At 53.6% G+C, this 21,444-nt stretch overlaps 1 long non-coding RNA gene across 33 annotated transcripts in view; it reads right to left on the bottom strand.

Moving 5' to 3' along the window:
• Window positions 1-2,870: 2,870 nt before the first annotated feature.
• LOC132248890 (uncharacterized) overlaps window positions 2,871-21,444 on the bottom strand; it is a 44,067-nt gene continuing 25,493 nt past the window's right edge. For 21 of the 33 annotated variants that reach the window (XR_009460354.1, XR_009460361.1, XR_009460352.1 and 18 more), the window contains 8 exons: window positions 12,934-13,022; window positions 12,663-12,731; window positions 11,920-12,026; window positions 11,726-11,814; window positions 11,380-11,443; window positions 10,479-11,251; window positions 9,493-9,572; window positions 2,871-9,287 (listed from right to left, as the gene is read on the bottom strand). This is a non-coding gene — a long non-coding RNA (uncharacterized LOC132248890). Of the gene's footprint in view, window positions 9,288-9,492; window positions 9,573-10,478; window positions 11,252-11,379; window positions 11,444-11,725; window positions 11,815-11,899; window positions 12,027-12,662; window positions 12,732-12,933; window positions 13,023-19,763; window positions 19,926-21,444 lie in introns of all 33 variants that reach the window. The other 12 variants (XR_009460378.1, XR_009460380.1, XR_009460379.1 and 9 more) reach the window with 10 other exon arrangements.

The raw sequence follows: 21,444 nt of genomic DNA, 5'->3' as shown, positions 1-21,444 counted from the left end.
CGTGGCTTGAGGGGGCCAGACAGACCTTAAGGCAGCAGGAAGCTTCAGGGGCAAAGAGACAGGATACATGGAGCGTGAGCCACAAACACTGGGAGATGCAGGGGGCTGGAAGAGCAAAGACAAGGGATGTAGGGAGCTCAAGGGGTAAATACAGGGGATGCATAGAGCTTGACAAGGAAACAGGGGGGACACAAGGACCTTGAGGGCACAAGAGGAGGGTAGCAGCAGCAGGGGTCTTGACAGGACATGTAGGGCACTTGAGAGGCAAAAAGAGGGGATGCAGCGGGCTTGAGGGGCAAAGGCAGAGAAATGTAGGAACCTTGAGGGACCCAGAGCACAATTTAAGAGAGCAGGGGGCTTGACAGGGCATGCACAAGGCTTCAAGAGGAAAGACAGGGGATGCAGGGGACATGACAGGCAAACAGGAGGAATGCAGGGAGCTTGAGGGAGCCAGAGCGGAGTTAAGGCAGCAGCAAACTTGAGGGGACTTCAGGAGGCTGGAAGAGCAAAGAGGGGGGGTGCAGGGGGCTAGAGGGTACACAAGGGGGGATGCAGCAACCTTGAGGCAAAAAAAGTGAGGGATGCAGGGACGTTCAGGGGGCCCAGACACAGCTTAAGGCAGCAGGGGCTTGAGAGGAGATGCAGGGGCCTGCAGCGGGCTTGAGGGGCAAAGATGGGGGCTTGCAGGGGCAAGAGGCAGGTTAAGGCAGCAGGGGGCTTGACAGCAGATACAGGTAGCTTGAGGCAGAACAAGTGCGGGCTGCAGGGACCTTGCAGTTAAACAGCAGGGAAGGTAAAGGCCTTGGTGGTTAAACAGCTCTTCCACTTTACAGAGCCAAGGGACACTGCCAGTAAGGAACAAGGAGTGAAAGGGACAAGGGGCAGGGTGTTAAAGGGCATTGCAGAGGGTTACAGGGATAAAATAAACGGGCCTTAAAAAGGCACACGTTATGGACAGGCCACAGGCTAGCTGCTTAGTGCGAAAAATAAAGCAGCCAAAACCGGCCAAGTTCACAGGTCAAGGCAAGCAGCAGGACAAAGGGGGCAACTGGTGGGGGGCAGCAGGGACAGGTTGGGTAACAGAACAGAAGCGGGGCAAGCAAGTGCAAATATATGACCTTCGCCGTCGGTCTCTGTGGTGTCCGGTGCTCGGTCCAGTGTCAAACAAGCCAAACAAACCAGAGCTGTGTTTTATTAAACTGCAATATGCCAGGACCCAGGTTTTCAGCTCCCTGCACGTTCCTTCGGGCAGCCCTGAGAAGCACCCCTGAACTTTCACTATCCATTTTCTACTTCGGGAACAGCTTTGTATCTTTTGAAAAAGTATCTATCTAACCAAGGGCATAGAGTAGGTTGTTTAGGCAGGGGGAGATCGCTTGTTGCTTAGTTGCTAATTGCTGGCCTCCTAGTAGGAAAAGCTGTATCAACAAAGTCCGGGGAAAGTTGGAAGGGGGGTTACTTGCTGGGAGTTGGAAAGGGGGGTTGCTTGCTAGGCTGGCTAAATACCAGGTGCTACATGAGCAAATTACCTATTAGGAAGCCCAGTTCAGCTGGCTAGGGGTAGTCTGTACCTAGGGGGCGAAGTGCGCATGGACCAAAAGAGGCAACCTCTAGTGACTGTACAGTGTGTAAGGCTAGTATATAAGGCTGATACCCACTTGGGTGGGTGTGCTTCCTTTGCAAACGATTGCCAAGCTCTGCTTTCTGTGCAGAAATAAAGATTAAGTTGGATCCTTCACCCCTCTGTCTTTACTGCCACAAGCGCACCAGGCATGAACTCACTGTCCTTTGGGGACAACAGCCCATACATGTGCATGCACGCACACAAGCACGCGCACACACACACAAGCACGCGTGCACACACACACACACACCAGCATTCAGGCCCCACCAGAGGGAAAGTATCAGACAAGGCTGCAGGCAGGCATGCATGGGATCCGAGGCAAAAATGTGCAGCCAAAGGGCGGGGACAGGGAGCAGAACAGAGCCCCAGGCAGCTCGATGGGCAAGGGGGGACTCCCAAGCACAGCACGGGGCACAAGACCCCCGCATGTATAAGCCAGGCAGGCACAGATGCAGGCTGGCAGCTGCAAGTGCACTGCTCCCCACCCTGCACCACACCCGGGACAGGAGATCCGAAACAGAGCCCGGGGGCGCCAGTCAGCTCGGGGCTCCGCGACCCGCTGCACGCCCCCCACCCACGGCCGGGACCCGCCGGGAGAGCGAAGGAAGTGGAGCCGGATGCTCCGGCCGCCGGGAGCGCCCCCAGCAGGACCGTCACCTGGGCAGCACGGGAGACGCGCGGGGCCACCGGCGACCCCGAGTCTCCCCCCACTGCACAGCGAGTGGCCACGAGCCGGGGCGGGACACGCGCGGAGCCGCGATCTGCTCCCGCCCCGGCCCCGGGGCTCTCCCCACGCGCCCCGCGCAGCTTCCGGCCCCGCCGCCGCACCCACCGGGGGGGGGGCCTCACTTCCCCCCCACCCAAACTTACCGCACGGAGCCGCTCCCCACCGCCGCCCGCTTGCACGTGGCCGAGTCACGTGACACCCCCCCCAGCCCCATGCAGCCATGCGCAGGAATCCGCGCTCTTCTCGCAGCGCCCGGAAAACCCGGACGGGGGGGAGGGAGCAGCCGGGATGGACCGGGGCGAGCACCGGCAACACAGCCTCCGCCCTCGGCCACAGGGCCCGCTTCGGCCCACGACCCCTCCCCCCCCTCGAGGACCCAGGGCCCAGCCACGGGGATCGCCCCTGCCCGGACCCGTGCGACCCCCCTGGCCGCGCACAGGACACGAGCACCCAGCCCTGCCCCTGCCCCCCACGAGAAAAGTAATAAATACAAAAAGTAAATAAACTCAATGCAGCAGGTGCCAAAACCATTTCTCCTTTATTTTATTTTTCCAGGCTGGCCCACAAGTTCCTCTACATGTTACATACAAAAAGCTCAGTAGACAGGAGGTGAGCAAACAGCCATGTACAAAACAAACCACCAGGAAGAAAACATTGCCAGCCTCACAACAAACAACACAAGGACACACACAAACATCACCAAACAAAGCAAACAAGCAAGGGAGCAGAGCACGATCCCACCACACCCAGGCAGCTTCGCACCCCTCTCACCCAACTAAGCACACACCAAGGCACAACTCAGACCCCACACATCCTCCTGGCACCTCTTCCACCTCACAGTCAGAGTGATGGGCAAGTTTGTCTTTCTTGTGAACAGTATACTATAGAAAACTATTTAATTTCAGGGTAATTTAGATTATTACATAGTATTAGCTTCGTAGCTAAACACTAGGCATGACCTGTGGCCTAGCAGTTTTCCTGACCACAAGACAGAATGATCTCTAAGCCAACTATTTTCTTATGTCAAGTGCCCTAACCATTTTGTTAGAAAAAAGCAGAAATTAAGTCTGTGTACTGGGTACCAGCTGCAGCTAGAAGTCAGATAAGATAAGGCGGGGGGGGGGGGGGGGGCCAGAGGGAAGAAGATGGTACAGCGGAGTACAGGATAACAGATTGCAATGTGTAAGATAACACTAACTTTTTTCCCAACACACCTGGGCAGATAACATGATGTCTGAAAGTACTCTCTCTTTAAAATAAGGATTGTCCTGCCAGGTACTTATTCCAGCTCTATCCGTATCAACCCACTCTGGATTAGAAAAAAACCCTTCCCAAGAGATTAAAGGATAGGGTGGAAAGTTAGTAGAAGGAGGCTGTGTACCACATATCCAACCATTAGACAAATTTTAGGGCCTGTGCTATAGCTATAGTGGAAATCAGGTAAGTATTATCTTTCCACTGGTCTTCCTGTTCTGTATCGCTTTCCCATAAATAGCCATGGTGTTTTATGCATCAAGAGCAATAATCCTGTTAGGATAGCCCGGTGAAATGCCATTATTAACTTATAACCTTCCCTGCATCCACAGTGAAATACAAACACAAAGTATAACAAGAAAGATAATACAAAGCAAGCTTAATACACGTATCATTTCTATTAAGGAGTCTGAACGGTCCACGATTCTCCGATTCTTTCTAGCCACAAAGGCGGAACAGCAGCTGACCGGTCATTACTTGCCGATACCAGGTTTGAGGCGACCGCGATGAATCCGGCCCTCTTTCTGGGCGATTTTCACAGCAGCGTGTATAGTAAGAAGAACTTGGTACGGACCTGCCCAGACTTGGGCCGAGGCGGTTTTTCGCCGATGCTGTTTTACCCAAACTCAGCGTCCCGATTGATAGGAGTGAAGGTTACAGTCCAGGGGTACCGGCTGAACCAAAGCAGCTGACCTGTGTAAACACTAGAGAGACTCCTGTAAGGATAAAACATAACTAATTAAAGCTTCATCTCCGCCGAGTAAGCTAACATGCAGATTTTCCCATCTCTTATATAACAGGAGCGTGACCAAACAACAACTCGTAGGGGGACAAGGTTGAGAGGCCATTTGGGTTTTGTTCTTATAGCGAACAGCACCCTTGGTAAAGCATCTGACCATTTCAATTTGGTTTAGGAGCAGATCTTTCCTAAAAGGGATTTTATACTCTGATTCATACTCTCTACCTGACCCAAGGACAGAGGGCGATAGGGGGCGTGCAAGTATGTTATTATTCCAAAAACTCTGTAAACTTCTTTTAAAACAGTTTCTGTAAAGTGAGTTCCCCAGTCAGAGTTTATTCCTCCTGGAATGCCGAAATGTGGGATGATTTCTTTTAATACGGGTTTGGCTACTGCTACTGAATCCGCTTCTCGAGTGGGGAAAGCTTCTGGCCATCCTGTTACTTGATCTACCACTACTAGGCAGTGCTTGAAATTTACAGCTTTGAGCAAATCCATGTCGTTTTTCAAAGGGTAAATAGGCCCACGGTCGGGCCCCTTGTAATTTTGTGTGTCCTCTGTATTTGTTGAAGGCTCTGCACTCTGAACATTGCAGAGTTATTCGGGCAGCTTCTAGATGTATACCTGGAGCAAACCAGGTGGAGAGGACCTGTTCTGCTATTTCTCCTTTTCCCGACTGACAGCATCTGTGGGCATCCTGAGCCAGACTTCGGAGCAAGGTGCGAGGAGCAATTGGTCTACCGTCTGGCACACGTCACACTCCATCCTTTCCTTGCGCAGCTTCCCACTTTTGGACCCATATAGATACTTCATCCGCTGGGACTTTGTCATAAATAACAGACAAGGGTGGAAGAACAACTTGAGATGCAAGGAGACTTCCTTTAGTTTGTAGTGCAGCGGCTCTAGCTACAGCATCTGCGAGATGCTTTCCTTTAGCGATGTCAGTATCTTCTCTGGAATGTCTGGGACCGTGCATTACCGCTATATCACCTGGTAACACGACAGCCTCTAGCAGTTCTTGGACTTCCGTGGCATTGCTGATTACAGCATCAGAGGACGTGATAAAACCTCTTTGTCACCAGGACTGTCCTAGCGCATGACAGATACTAAAAGCATATTTAGAGTCAGTATAGATAGTGACCCTGGAGGCTGTGGCCAATTTGCATGCTCGTCAGAGTGCCGCTAGCTCAGCGGCCTGGGCGTTGGTCCCTGCTGGCAGAGGTTGTGCTGTAGTAGGAGAGCTTCCACTGAATGAGATATTTCAACCACAAGAGAGTGTCCTAACACTAAATCTTGAGCCTTTTGAACTAGCACAGCGGCAGCAGCGACTGCTCTAAGACAGAGAATTGCTGCCCTTGCTACAGGATCTAACTGAGCAGAATAGTATGCTATGGGACGATTAGAAACTCCCCATGGCTGAGTTAAGACACCTGAAGCAACGCCTTGATTCTCATGAGTAAGTAGGGTGAAGGGTTTCTGGTCTGTAGTTTATAGAGTAGATTTCTTCCAAGGAGGTGCACTACAGTTCCTTCAGCTAATAGGAAAGCATGAATAGTGGTCAAGGGTCCTATCTGCACTTGTGTTTCAGTGCCACGGGGCACTTGCATAGATTTTCCAATTACTCTCATAATCTTTTCAGATCCTGAGACTGCAATTCCCGCCCTTTCTGGAGATTCTCCCAGTGAGGACAGATCTGCTCCTCTATCTATAAGACATTTATAAATTTTCCTGCTATTTGAAGTGGTACATAAGGGGATGAAGGGGCGCAGGTATACTCAAAAGAGGAAGATTCCCCTAAATACATCGTGTGGAAGAGCCGCCCCCTTATTTCACTGGGAGTCATCTATATCTTCTTGCAAACTCTGGACCCAGGGATCTGTAGGATCGGTGCTGGCAGCCCGGTTGTTTCCCTGGGTTCCCCCCTTTCTTCCTCCATAAGGGGGAAGTCCCTTAGGGCAGTTTGGGCGTTCTCGTCTCCAATGCCCCAATTGTTTACAATAATTGCACACATCATTGGGGGCAGGTTGATTCATATCTACCCATGTGGGCTTGTGTGTGTGTGAATGTGAATATGTCAGGGTACTTGCCTGTGTGCCACAGACACTTGGGTTCTGTACATGTGTGCTAGACTGTGTCCGCGAGAGCACATATGCATGTGTGTCAGACACCTGAGTTCCATGTGTGTGAGCATGCACGTGTCACAAGCACCTGGGCTCTGGGTGCGTGTGTGAGACTGTGCACATGCATGTGTGCGAGGATGCACATTTGTGTGCAAGTGTGTCACGGACACCTGTTGGGGCACATGTGTATGTCGCAGTGTGTTTTGGGGTTCTGTGCAGGCGCGTGTCTGTAAGGGACTCTGAACAGGCGTGACTGCATGTGTGATGGGGGTGTGCAGATGTCATTACATGTGTACAACAGCAGGTGTATGACCTGATTCAAACGCTACCTAGTATGTCCTGCTATGGGACTGAAAGTAGGCTCCGAGGAGGCAGGTACAGACCCTGACACTCCTGTTACGGGAGGAGAGGAGCCTGATGGAGGGGTAAAAGGTGCCGGAAGGGCCACGGCCTAAGCGGCCGGGTTTATTATGGCTGGTCCCCTAGTCACCAATGGTGGCATAGTGGGAGAATAAGGGGGAGAAGACACCACAGACGTTGTTGAGCGGCCAGAAGTAATCAGTTTTTTTTTTTCCTCTGCAGAATTAAATCCATCAAATCACACCAGAGATACCAATAATCCATTAGTCGGGGATGGGGTTCCTCTAGGAACCCCCTGAGGTACCTTCATTTATCTACACTGAGGGATCCCAACACTGGCCACTGAAGTTCAGGGTTTTTATAAGTGTAGCCGGGCCAGACACTAGTACATAAGGCTATAGCGCGCTTCTTACTCAATTGGCCATGTCCAGATAACTTATTCCAGTTGCTTAACAATTCTCCAAGAGGACTACTAGCCAGAATTGACTGTTTCTGTCCCATCGTCATTCTTGGCGGACATCCCTTTCCCAGATAACCTGATATACTATTAAGCTCCCCAAAAACCCTGCTTTCTTGGCTGCCCTAGACCTAACCAACCTGGAAAGGCAGGCCTCTAAGATGCCTCAAACAGGTTGGAGGACTTATCCAGTTAAAAGGTCAGAAACAGAGACGGTTCCTCAGTGCGCGAATGGAGACATAAAACGCGCCACACAGATTTATCGGCTCAAAAGAGTCGAACGGGCAATTAACTAAAATTGCCTGTGTGCCCAGGTTTGAGAATCCGGAGAACAGACTGGCCTATAACACGTTAGACAAGACATACACAACATATAAAAGACCACACCATGCCAGTAAAATTGAAGGAGTCACCTTATCGTCCCGCCGTGTCTGCAGCCTTAACCCAAGACTCCCGTGGTGAACTCACCTCTGTTACGGCCGGCCGGAGGTTGGGTTTAGGCGGCAGCGGCAACGCGACGAGCTGGGTGCTCCTGGCTGGCTCGCCAAATTGTGAGAGAAATTGTCTGACCAGGCTCCCAATCTGGTAAGGGAACACCTGCAGACTCTCTTAACCCGAACAGAGCTCGTTTCCCAGCTGAGACTCCAATAAGCAAGAGATGAGGGTGTGGTCTTTTCAGTTTATTCGACCAAAGGTCCCCTGTCCTCGTAAGGGCAGAGAGACCCCCCGACTGCAACTCAACACATAGATTTATAAACTCTGGTTCCATAAGCTCCTTCATAACGCATGCACAAAACTCAGAGAAAATCACCAAGATGGCTTGGCTTTGCTCACCCCGCACGGTTGGGCCCAATCACCTTGTCTGCCCGCCTATATTGACAGATCATGGCAATCTTACTGCAAGGTTGCATCAGCCAGCATTGACCAAAGGTCATACAAAGGTCACATTGATTTTCCAACAATATTTTCTAACGTAAGTAACAGTAACATTATGATATCTTAGCAAAAACTTGCACAGTACTAGATACTTCTTAAGGACACGATCACTGTACTTAGAACAATGGCTTCTTCCTCTTACCTTGTTCCTTGCTGTATCTGGTTTACAGCACACAGACAGATTCACTTGCTGCATTTTACTCAGAAAATAGTCAACACAGTTAAAATGATTACTTAACATAAGCAAAGGCTTAGCTATCATTCTGCCTTGTGGTCAGCGGCATTGCTAGGCCACAGGTCATGCCTTGTATTCAACTGCAAAGCTAATACTTCTTAATAATCTAAATTATTGTTAGCCTAACAGTAGGCTATCAGAAAACTATTTTATTTCAGGGTAATAACAAACATGCTCACCACACTGCTCAGGGACCAAACCAGACAACCACCCCGCCCCAGCCAAACACACACTGCTACGACAGGCTCCCAGCCCTGCAGGACACGGTAAACATGGCAGTCAGGCAGAATAAAACCCATTGCTCTGACCCAGCAGAACCAGCACCCCAACACCAACAAGAACCCTGCACAAGCAGGTCCAAAACCTCCAACCCCCCAGCACTGCAATTCTCAACCTCACTAGCACAGAAGCCACAGAGGCAGCCCGGGCCCCGCGCCCGGCCAGCCCTTCTGCTTCCATGCTAGCTGGCTCCAGCATTGCCGTGCTCAACAGTTGAAAGCTCTGGGCCTGCTTGCCCAGCGGTTCCTGCAAGTGTCTGGGTGCTCGTCCAACTACAGGGTCACAGGAATGGATTTCACCTCTGGTCACCCTAGGTCCACCCACAGCACAGACAAACTGACCCAAACATACTACTTGCAAACCCCTGGCTCCAGGATCATAAAGCTGAGGACACTCCCAAACCCACCCCACACCCCCACGCAGAATCCCAATACAGAAGGGACATTCCAACGTAGCGGGCAACATCCGGCCGGTCCGTGTCTGTCATCCAACACTGTCCCACGGCTCTTCCACGATGCAGTCCTCTCACCTACTTCCCTCCATGCAGGCCAGGACCCTGGCAAGAACACAGAACACACTTTCAGCACAAGGGAAGCAAGGCAAGCACTACACACACCGCGCATCCCAACACCACCAGCCGCTGGGCTCTGGCAATTTGTTCCACTTGCAGCCAGGAAGCCGCCTCGACAAGGCAACTGCAGGCTCCGCCACGCAGCCGCTACCGAGAGGCTCCAGCCCCGAGAGTCAAATGCACGCCGTACCTGGCCACACGGCTCCTTTTCCAGGCCTCCAGTCATTGCAGCCCATCCTCCTCAACACACAGGGAGCAGCAATCCAACATCTACAGACACAGAGGGGAAAAAAAAGAAAACCCCTCAAATACAAATGCAAAGCTAGACACATCAAAACAGAAGAAAACCCCGCCCCCCCACACCAACAAAAATGCCCATGGAAAAAGCTCCCCGCAAAACAGGAACAATGCCCCACACAGCTCACACCACAAGTCTCCCAGCTCTGACTGGCACAGCCACAGGACTCCATGCAAGGCGACTCCAAGTAACCTCCCGATTCCTCCAACATGGCCATGGCACCAGGTCTGGGGCTCTTCACCGTGAACCCAACACCTCACCCCACACCACAGGAGCCAGCAAAGCAACACACAGCTGCACCCTCCCATCCCCAAAACAATAATACATCTATTAACACTTGCAGAGCACTGAGACTACAGCACCCCCCCACCCCCTACGTAGGGCGCACACAGCACCCCACATGCCCACCAAGGAGACACGAAGCATTAAGACCCCTCTGAACTTCCCCCCCAATTAAGAGGGCAGAACTTCAGCACTACAGAAAAGTCCCCTCCTTTCAGTCCGGCAAAGAGCAAAGACAGGCAACAGTGAATTCAGGCACAGTGAACAAAGATGAGACAGGCAGAAACCAGACAAACCATTCCCAGCACTGCGAAGGCCCTTTCGCAACAGCAACAGGCACGCCAACACAAACCCAATCGTCTGGCCCAAAACAACCTAGAAGTGCAAGACCAACACCCAAGTGCCACAGGCAAGCACAGTCTGACAACCCTAAATACACCCTGTGACCAACGGCACGAGCCCACAACCCTTCCCTCTACAGGACCGTCACCAGCACCACCGAGGGAGGCCAAGAGATGCTCCCCCCAAGCCCGCTCAAATCCACCTCCTAACTTCCACGGACCAAATGTCTCACACCGCTCCGATTCAGATCTCACCTATCGCAGGCTTCACACGCAGCAAGGCTTCCAGCCCAGGGCCACCACATGGGCAGAAGTCTCACACCGGGCAACAGCAAAGCGAATGCGCCGACATCCGTTTCTTTCACCAGCTTCCTCAGGTCACAGGCGCTATATCTCCACCTCTTCTTCCCGATGCCCACTTAGGAGCCTCGAGCCTCAGCCAGATGACTCCCGTACATGTCACCAAAACAAAAATAAATTAGGAAAAGTCACGCGGCACACGGGACTCACAGCCCTGAGGGCAAAAGCAACCCCCGAGAATTCAAAGGCGATACCCCCACCCAGCCTAAACAGGGCACACAGGGTGCAGTCAGACCCCTCCCCGAGGTAGAAACCATTTTAGGTGGCAGGAAAAAACCCACCACAGCCTTCCCTCCAGTCCTGACAAGAGCAGAAAAAGAACAAGTGCTGCAGACATTTTGCAAAGAGGTAGAAAGAGAGAGACACCAGTGACACCCCCAGGCACACAGGACATAGCGCTGTTCCCAAGACTGAAGGGAGGCCTGTAGCAACAGCAAGTCAGGGGCATGAACGCAAACCCAGAGCTCACCCTCAACACACCCCAGAGAGGGGCCAGGCCTGCACCCCAAGTGCCAGGGATGAGCCCGGATCAAACGCCCCACAAGCTCCTTAGACATCCGTCGTTTCTCCTATACGTGGACTCCGACAGACTCGGACCGGCTGGCCCAGCCCTACACCAGATTTCACAGCAGCCCTGGCCAAAAAAGCCCCCCGCTCGACTTGTTGCCCTGGAAGCAAAAAGCTCAGGAGGCTATCGCAAACCAGGGCCGTCCTACCCCACCCACACCGCCCCCAAACAACATACAGCCACCACCCGACCCCCTCCCCACAAACCACTCCCCCATCCCTTTTCTACCTCCATCCTGCGTGTGTGCTGTACGACTCTCCTGGCTCACATACTTCACGCCTGACCAAGGCCTCTGGGACAGGGGAAAAACCACACGTGCCTTGTCAGCCCAAAACACGGATGACAAATAGGTGCAAAGCAAAACGTAGGCGGAAGGTCCTCCCCAAGCCCCAGGCAGATGCAGCCAACCCACCTCACCCACAGACTCAGACCTCACAAAGGCTTCCCTCCGGCCTGCCTGGGCAGGGTGTTCAACATCCAACCCGAGGAAACATCTACTTCACAGCAACCAGACCGTTTGCAGGACACGGCCACCACAGAGAACACATCCTCATCACCAACATCTACTGCTCACCACAGCCATCTTTGTGCTGCTCCTTCTCCAGCTCTCAGCATGTCACTGCCCCTGCCCTGCTCCTCACGACAGAGCTACAGCACAAGCACCTGTGAACATGCACAAATAAAACCTCACCAAAATGTGCCAAGGCAAAACCAGGCAGCAACAGCTTCCCCCAAAGCAAGCTCTCACCCATCACATGCTCCACGCACCAATGACAGGCAGCTCCATGGTTCATGACTTCAAGATGTCTTCTCTTCTTCTGCCCAATCTCCACTTCTCCTCCCTGCCCCAAAAGTCTTGGTAAAAAGACCCCCTGCTGCAGATAAAGCAGCAATTACCACAAAACAGCACAACTCACAGGCCTCACAGCACTGGCGGCAGGGGCCCCTTCCACCCAAAACCACCCTACTTAGCTCCCACAAAGCTGACAGGATGCAGCAAGACCTCTCTCACAGCTCTCCCCTCCCAACTAAGGGAGGCCATTTACATGTGTGCACACAGGCCTCCCCCTTCACTTCTGGGAAGAGCAAAGAAAAGGACAAAAGAGACAGAGACAGAAATAGTGCAGTGATGTTGACTCCAAGCCATCCGTGATACCCCCAGACAATTCCCAGAACTGAAGCAGGAAGCTGTGGTAATGGCATCAGCAAGGCAAACACCCAATCCTCTGCCCTGCTAGAGCCTAGACAGAGTCAAGATCTGCACCCATGCCAGAAGCAAACCCTGCTCAAAGGACCAGAAATCGCCCACAATGGAGGGGAACGATTCCCATTCTTTACACCGAGGCAATTGCGGGACTCCCAGGTACACCAGCACAGCCTTGCACCGGTACAGAGAGGGGCCACCCATGGTGCCACAACCTCCTGCCGGAGCATCGCTGGCCCAGGAGCGTGAAGCTCAGTACACCAGGGACTTGTCACCCCACCCCACCCCCCTTCCAGAACAAACACACCTTGCACCATCCTCTCTGCCTCCATCTTCCACCCTTCTCTGCTCAAACTTCTCTCCAAGGACCAGGACCCTGCAAACAGAAATACATTCAACAGCCAGGGAGTCCAACAACGGAAGCAAAGGCACAAAGCTACACAATGCAATCCCATCCCCTGGTCCACACCTCTGAGCTCTCCAAGGCTTGCCTCTGCTGGGACCACAGCACAGCAGCCACAGCATATGCTGGAGACACCACCACAAGAAGGACCTTTTCTCTGACACCCAGTACTCACCAGTCAGAAACATCCAGATCGATCTCCAGTCGTCTACCCTACCTAGTCAATGCCCAACACCCAGGACTGGGCTGGAGAAAAAAAGAAACCTGCAAGATACAGAAAATCTTCACCAAAACACAAGAACAAAAACATGGAGGCAACTGGCAGATTGGAGAGAAGTCCCACGCTGCTCCAAGTAAGCACTCGCCCACCTACCACAGGGACCACAGATGCATAGGGATCCAGCCAAGAGACACCACAAAGCCAGAGGCCTCAAACCAGGCAACCAGGGACTGACCGCACCTCCTCCAGCACCTCTGGGACGCTTCACCCTCTTCCCACAGTCTGGTGCACATCATCATCCTCAGAAACCTCAGGACAAACACCAAACAAACCCTCCGCCCGCAACAGAGAAGCCGTTACTGCCATCGACGCAACGCACGCACCTCACTACTAGCACCCCTGGCCCTCCCGCCCAGGGCTCCGACACCAGCCTGCTTTGCCCCGCAGCGCAGACAGGGCGCAGACAGACCCTTCTCTGGGATTCCCCCTTCCTAGCAGGGGATTCTGTTTGCACCTGCCAACGCAGCCCTCCCACCTTCACTTCTGGGAAGGACTAAACAAAACACCCCGGTGATTTCAGTAACAAACGTAACAGGACAGACACACGCATGCAGACACGCAAGCAGCAAACATTGTTCCCAGCACCGAAGGGGAGCCTGTGGCAATAGCAACATCCAGGCAGAGACGGACCCAATCCTCTACCTTAGCAAAATCTATGTAGGGGCAAAAATCGACACCCACGTGTCAAAAGTTAATCCGCTACAAGTCCAAAAACTCCCTACACAAAGACAGAGGCTTTCCTCAAGCACAGCAAGACACAACACCCCGGCTGGACCCACCAGCACCAAAATCACAGCTCAGACCCCCAAGGTGCCTGCCCCGCATACTAGACAAACTGACCGGCAAGCACGAAGCTTCAGGCACCATCCCACACAGGGGCCTCACACACAACTCACAAGCAAAGGCCTCCCACACAAACTGCCAACACACCTCTGCCTGCTTCAACCTCCACGGGCATAGCTTGGCTCCACTCCCTGAACCAGCATTCGCTTGCATCCACACAAGCCACAACCCTACAAGGCACAGAACAGACCGTAACCCCAGGAGACACAACCAAACACAAGACAGGACCCATTGGGAGAACTCCCACTCCACACACCCAGCCCTCACCTCAAAGCTCTCCAAGGCAGGCCTGGCCAGGGTGCGCCCCATCCAGCCCTAGGAAAGGGCTCAGCCCCAACAGCCACACCGGGCATCACGCTGTTCCTTCTCCACCCCTCCCTCATCCTGCTCACCATCCTCCCCACACAGGGGACACAGGCACCGCCTGAGGGCACACAGGAAATTTCACTACCAAACAGAAGGGCAGACCGCAAACGACTGCCTGACCGGAAGACAATCCCACGCCGCTACGAGTAACGTCTTACCTGCTGCAGGCTCTGTCCACGCACACAGCTCCACCTGACAGGCAAAGGCCTCGCTCAAGGAGAACCAGAAATGACGACAGGGACACAGCCACCAACTTCTTCCACCTCCTTCTGCATGGTGGTGGCACTAGGTCACTTCACCTCTACCTGATCTCTTCCCTGCTCAGGGTCCAGATATTTGCATCACCCCCCAAACAACAAGCAAGTACTACACGAAACAGTATTCACATCTCAGTACTAAGGAGAGAGATGCACCCGCCCCAGTCTCCAAAAGCAGCACACAGCCGCCACCCCCACACAAGGCACAGAGCGTACAAGCAAACCCCTCCCAAAGGAGGGGACCAATTTACATGCAAACACTCCCATCCTTCCAGCTCTGGGAAGAGCAAAGGAAGAACAAAAAGTGCTGCTGTGATTTTCAACATCAAAGCAGAAAGAAACACCAGTGACACCCCCAGAGAGACAACACAGAGTACAGCTCCCAGAACTGAAGGGAGGCCAGTGGCAGCAGCAACACACAGGCAGAGACTGGCACCCCCCCCACCCCCGAGCCAAACATCACCAGAGCAAACCAGCCACTCCACCCCGCTACTCTAAACCAAACCAATTTTCAGCACCCTGTTCCCCCATCTTCCATCACTACAGCACAACATGCCCTCACATCCTTCTCCCCCACAAGATCAAAGCCACTAGAAATCAAACAAAACCCTCATCACCCCAAACAGGGGACACAAGGCAACCTAGTCAGAGCCAAGGTAAGCTCCTCTCCAAACCTCCAGCACCACAACCCACTACCTGAGCTCTCAAACGCTTGCTTCTGGCCAGCCTGAACTGGATATTCACAGGCAATCAAAAACCCACCTAGCTTACACAGGGCACAGCCACCACAGGAGAGCCCTCATCTCCAACAGGCACTGCTCACCACAGCCACAACCACGCTGCTCCTTATCCAGGCATCCTCACAGCCAGAAGACAGAGTGGGGACACACCACCTGCACAGGTACACGCACAAAACCTCCTGGAAACCTGAAACAACAAGCGTGGAAAAAGTGACCAAGCAGGAAGACAAATACATCGCGCTGCTCCAAGGGAGCTCAGACCCACCACACACTCCAGCCAGGTGACACAGTAGAGGTAGAGGCCTCGCACCGTGCCAAATCGGGAAATCATAACAGGGCTGCCCACTGTGGGTCTCTTCACCGGGTGAGCGTGATCCCCTGCCCTCCATTGATGCTGACTTCATGAAGGAACATCTTGAAAAGCTGGATACCTTCGACTCAGCCGGCCCTGACAATCTTCACCCCAGGGTACTCGAGGAGCTGGCGAGCATCATAGCCCAGCCTCTAGCGTGGATCTTTGACAACTCTTGGCGCTCTGGTGTCGTGCCCGAAGACTGGAAGAAGGCCAATGTGGTGCCTATCTTCAAGAAAGGGAGGAAAGTGGATCCGGCTAACTATAGGCCCATCAGCCTGACTTCTATCCCGGGGAAGATCTTAGAAAAGTTAATTAAAGAGGCCATCCTTAACGGACTGGCCGACGCCAACGTCTTAAGGGATAGCCAGCACGGGTTTGTTACGGGTAGGTCTCGCTTGACCAATCTCATTTCCTTCTACGACCGGGTGACCTATCACCTGGACAAGGGAGAAGAGGTTGATGTCATATCTTGACTTCAAAAAAGCCTTTGGTTTCCCATGATCGCCTCTGGCCAATTGTCACCTTGGGTCCTCCAGGATCCACTCGATGGAAAATTGGCTCCGTGGTCGGACCCAGAGGGTAGTAATTGATGGAAGTCACTCATCGTGGTGTCCTGTGACCAGCGGGGTCCCCCAAGGCTCTGTCCTTGGATCCATACTGTTCAACATCTTCATTAACGATGCGGACACTGGAGTCAGAAGCGGGCCGGCCAAGTTCGCCGACGACACCAAACTTTGGGGCAAAGCATCCACGCCAGAAGACAGGCGGGCGATCCAGGCTGACCTGGACAGGCTCAGCAAGTGGGCGGACGAGAATCTGATGGTGTTCAACGCCGATAAATGCAAGGTTCTCCACCTTGAGAAGAAAAACCTGCAGCATCCTTATAGGCTCAACAGTGCTACGTTGGCTAGCACTATGGAAGAAAGAGACTTGGGGGTCATCATTGACCACAAGATGAACGTGAGCCTGCAGTGCGATGCTGCGGCTATTAAAGCAACCAAAACGCTGGCTTCCATCCACAGATGCTTCTCAAGCAAATCCTGGGACATCATTCTCCCCTTATACTTGGCCCTGGCGAGGCCGCAGCTGGAGCACTGCGTCCAGTTTTGGGCTCCACAATTCAAAAAGGATGTGGAGAAGCTTGAGAGAGTCCAGAGAAGAGCCACGCGCATGATCAGAGCTCAGGGAAGCAGACCCTACGACGACAGGCTGAGAGCCCTGGGGCTCTTTAGCCTGGAAAAGCGCAGGCTCAGGGGTGATCTGGTGGCCACCTATAAGTTTATCGGGGGTGACCACCAGTATCTGGGGGAACCTTTGTTCACCAGAGCGCGCCCCAAGGGATGACGACTAGGTCGAACGGTCATAAACTACGACAAGACCGTTTCGGGCTGGACATAAGGAAGAATTTCTCTACTGTCCGAGCCCCCAAGGTCTGGAACAGCCTGCCGCCGGAGGCGGTTCAAGTGCCTACACTGAACACCTTTAAGAGCAAACTGGATGCTCATCTTGCTGGGATCCTATGACCCCAGCTGACTTCCTGCCCTTTGGGCGGGGGGCTGGACTCGATGATCTTCCGAGGTCCCTTCCAGCCCGAATGTCTATGAAATCTTCCCAGTGGCTGCTTCATAGGCCTGCAACCTTCACAAGATGGCTCCTCCACACACGTAAGGAAAAGGCAATTGGCACTATCGACAACTCCGAGGCTTCGCGGCACCGGGGACAACGGCCGCTCCCTGCCGAGACGCCGCACGCGACTTATCCCCTACGCCCCAACCCCCGGCCAACAGCTGTCACAGGACAGCCAGACCCCTCAGGACTTTCCCTTCGATAGCAAGGGAAGCAATTTAGGTGTGCAAACACAGGTCTCCTGCCAGATCTGGGAACAACAGAAAAAGGCTGCAACAACTTTCAAGACAACAAGACAAACAAAGGCACATGGACAGAGGACAAGCCAGTCCCAGCACCGGTGGGAGAGCCTGTACCAAGACAGCCAGGTAGGCAAAGACGCACCAAACTTCTGCCCCGCCAAAACCTGGAGAGGGCCAGACACCGGCACCCAAGTGTTGTAGCAAACACAGCTCAAGGAGCCAAAAAACCGGCTGGCAGGGACAGGCACGCATTCTCAAGCCTCGTGAAGAGCCGCACGAGGGGCCCCTGGACACAGCAGGCCACCGCAAGAGATGAGAGGAAGCTCAAATGCCGCAACACCCTGCTCCAGCATCTCTGACTGGGATCACCTAACATAGACACCATGCCAGACCAGGGCCTTCCCACCACATCCAGACACCGCCCGCCCCAACCCACCCCACCTCCCAGCATCCTGCTTCTCTTCCTCCATTACCACTGTTCTGCTCCGCTCCTTAGCCCTCTTCCTTTTCCTCCACACATACCAGGACCGTACAGAGAACAGACAACAAGTGATCAGCCCAACAAGCAGAACTAAACACAGGATGAGCAAACCACTGAGCAAGTCCCACAACACACAGCAAGCCAACAGAGCACCTCATCACACTGCAAAGGGCACACAGAGGGCACGCAGACACCAGGGCGAAGGCCTCAGCCCAGAGAACCGGCACACGCCACACGTGGCATCGCAGTGCTCCGTCACCCCTTGCGCAGCCTCGCTTGCCATCCCTTCCCCACGGGAGGCAAGCGCCTGCCGAGGACGCAAAGGAAAACCTCGGCGCAACGAGCACAAAAAACAACAAAGGGCAAAGCACAAAAACCTGCCAGACCTGGGCAACCCCACACTGCTTCAAGCAATCATTTACCAACTGCAGGATGTGCCCATTCAATGCCAACACACCATGCAACAGCCAACTCCTACTGCTTCATCCTCCATGGGCACTAGTCCACTCCACCCCCTGAACCAGCATACATTTCCCTGCACACGGGCCAGGACCCTAGAAGGAAGAGAACAGGTAGTCACTCCAGGACCACAACCAAGGAGAAGGAACCCACAGTACAACTCCCACACCACACACCCGCTCCCCGGCTCAAAGGTCTCCGAGGGGTGCCCGGCTACTACGCCTCCCATTCAGCCGCAGAAAAGGCTTTAGCCTCGGGACAGCCCTCACCGTGCCTGGCATTATGCCGCTCCTTCTGCAGCCCTCACTTGTCCCTGCTTCGCTTCGTCTCCTCTCACAGGATGCAGGAACCTCCTGACAGCACATGGGGAAAGTTCACTACCAAACAAAAGGACAAAGCACAAGCAACTGCCCCAAACAAGCAACATAGGGTGCATTCAGACCCCTCCCAAAGGAGGGGACCAATTTAATTGCCAACACACCCCTCCTTCCAGCTCTGGGAATAGGAAAGCAAGAACAACAAGTGCTGCACTGATGTTCAAAATCCAAGTAGACAGAAACACCAGTGACAAACCCAGACAGACAGAACAAAGTGCCCTTCCCAGAACGGAAGGGAGGCCAGCAGCAGCAGCAGCAGCAGGCAGGCAGAGGCAGAGAGACAGGCACCCGCTCCTCTGCCCCACCACGCCCAGGGACAAGATCTGCATCCAGATGCCAGGGGCAAACACTGAAACCACCTATATACTCAAAGGTTATTGTCAGCCTGTACAAAGAGAGCCAGGACACACACACAGGCTAAACCCAACCCAGGCTTACACCACCCAGCCCTGGGGCACCCCAGGAGGCCAGAACCCTGCTGGAAACAAGAAGCGCCAGACACTATCAGACACTAGGCGTTTGCTCCCTCACCCAAAAAACCACAGGGAAGAAACCACTCACCACCACCCCACCACCCCTCCCTAACCAAGCCCACTTTTAAGTATTCTGTTCCTTCATCTTCCAACACTGTGGCACAGTACTCCCTGTATCCTTCACCCCATCAAGATAGACTATGCTGGAAAAAGAACAGAAACCTAGCCAGCCAGAGAGCAGAAGAAACGGCACAAAGCTAGAGACAGGGAAAGCTCCTCTGCAAACACCCGGCAGACACATCCAGACCCACTACTCGCTAGCTGAGCTCTTAAAGGCTTGCCTGTGGCCGCCCAGAGCCAGATAGTCACAGCGCATCAAAAAGCAATGCACCACAGCAACCACCATACACACAGTACATCCTGCAAACATGATAGAACAACTGTGAAAGAAACGGTCAGACAGGGAAACGAAGACATCGCACCGCTCCGAGGAAGCTCAGACGCACCGCAGGTTCCAACCGCGTGATGCCGCAGGGCCAGGGGCCTGACGCCACACAAATTGGGACGTCAGGAGACAGCTGTGCGTTTTCTCCTCCGCCATCTCTGGGGCTCTTCACCTCTTCTTCCAGTCTCTGCTTCACAGTCCTGAAGCCTTGGCAAGAGGACTCCTCCACAGACAGACAAAAGAGACACGCTTGCCACTGTTAACAACTCAGAGGCCCCATGGCACTGGAGGTAGCAGCCCCTCCTGCCAGGACTCCATGGGCAACTTTTGTTATTTTTTTGTTTTTTTAAACCACCTGATCCCGTAGCTGCGAGGGTGCAGGCAGAGCCCTCTCAGGGCTTTCCCATAGCAAGCAAGGGAAGCACTTGAGACGTCCAAACACAGGTCTCCTGCCAGTTCTGGGAAGAGCAGAGAAAGACTGCACTGACTTGGAAGACAACACGACAAACAGAAAGGCACACGGACACAGGACAAGCCATGCCTGGCACTGCTGGGACAGCCTGTGGCAAGACAACCAGCTAGGCAGAGACACACACCAAACTTCTGCCCCCGCAAAATCTAGAGAGGGTCAGACACCAGCACCCAAATGTTGGACCAAACCCAGCTCAGGGACCCACAACACTTAGTGCCAGAGGCAGGCAGGGATACTCAAGCCTCATGTACAGCCAGATGAGGGACTCCTGGCCAGAGCAAGCCACTACTAGAGATGAGGCAAACCTCAAACCCGACAACACTCTGCCTGAACCTTCCCACCACACCCAGACAGCCCCGCTATCCCAAACGCAAAACATCTTTTAGCATCCTGATCCTCAGGGGCCCTTACCCTTTCCCCTCACCATTCCCTCCATGTACACCAGGAACCTAGAGAATAGAGAGAACAGGTATTCACCCCAAGTGGAGGAACAAAACACGGGTGAAGGGAACCACCGGGGGAATTCACACCCCACACATGCAGCCAAGGGAACACCTCAACACACTGCACAGGGTAGGCAGACAGCAGGGGGAAGGCCTCAGCCCTGAGAGCCAGCAGCCACCACAGCCGGCATCACACTGCCACACCAGCCATCGTGCATCCTAACCCTAACTCTCCCCATCCCAGAGGCACGCGCCTGCTGTGGGCACAAAGGAAAAACCTCACCACAAAGACCCATAAAGGGCAAAGCAGAAATACCTGCCAGACTTCACAACCCCAGACTACTCCAAGCAAGCTCCTTACCTACTACTGGATCTACCCATCTAATGCCAACACACCTCACAACACCCAGTTCCTCCCCAACTGCTCAGCTCCACTCCCTGAACCAGCATTCACTTCCCTCCACACTAGACAAGATCCTACAAAGGGACAGAACAGGCAGTCACCCCTAGGGGCACAAGTGAACAGACAGAGGGACCAACAGGTACAATTCCCACCCCACGCACCCAGCCCTGAGCTCAAAGCTCCCCAAGGCATGCCTGGCCAGGGTGCACCCATCCAGCCAGGACAAAAGGCTCACCCCCAGACGCAGCACTCGCCCAACCTGGCATAATGCTGCTCCTTCTCCAGCCCAGTCTCATCCCTGCTTGCCTTCCTCTCCACACAGGGGTACACAGGCACCTCCTGAAGCCACACGCAAGTGCAAAGCACAAGCAACTGCCCTACTGCAACACAATCCCACGCCGCTCAAAGTAACATCTTACTCGCT

This window comes from Alligator mississippiensis, chromosome 2 (genome assembly GCF_030867095.1).
Source record: "Alligator mississippiensis isolate rAllMis1 chromosome 2, rAllMis1, whole genome shotgun sequence".
Lineage (NCBI taxonomy): Eukaryota > Metazoa > Chordata > Crocodylia > Alligatoridae > Alligator > Alligator mississippiensis.
The sequence above is the reverse complement of the archived record's forward strand: the minus strand, read 5'-3'. Positions and strand labels throughout refer to the sequence as shown.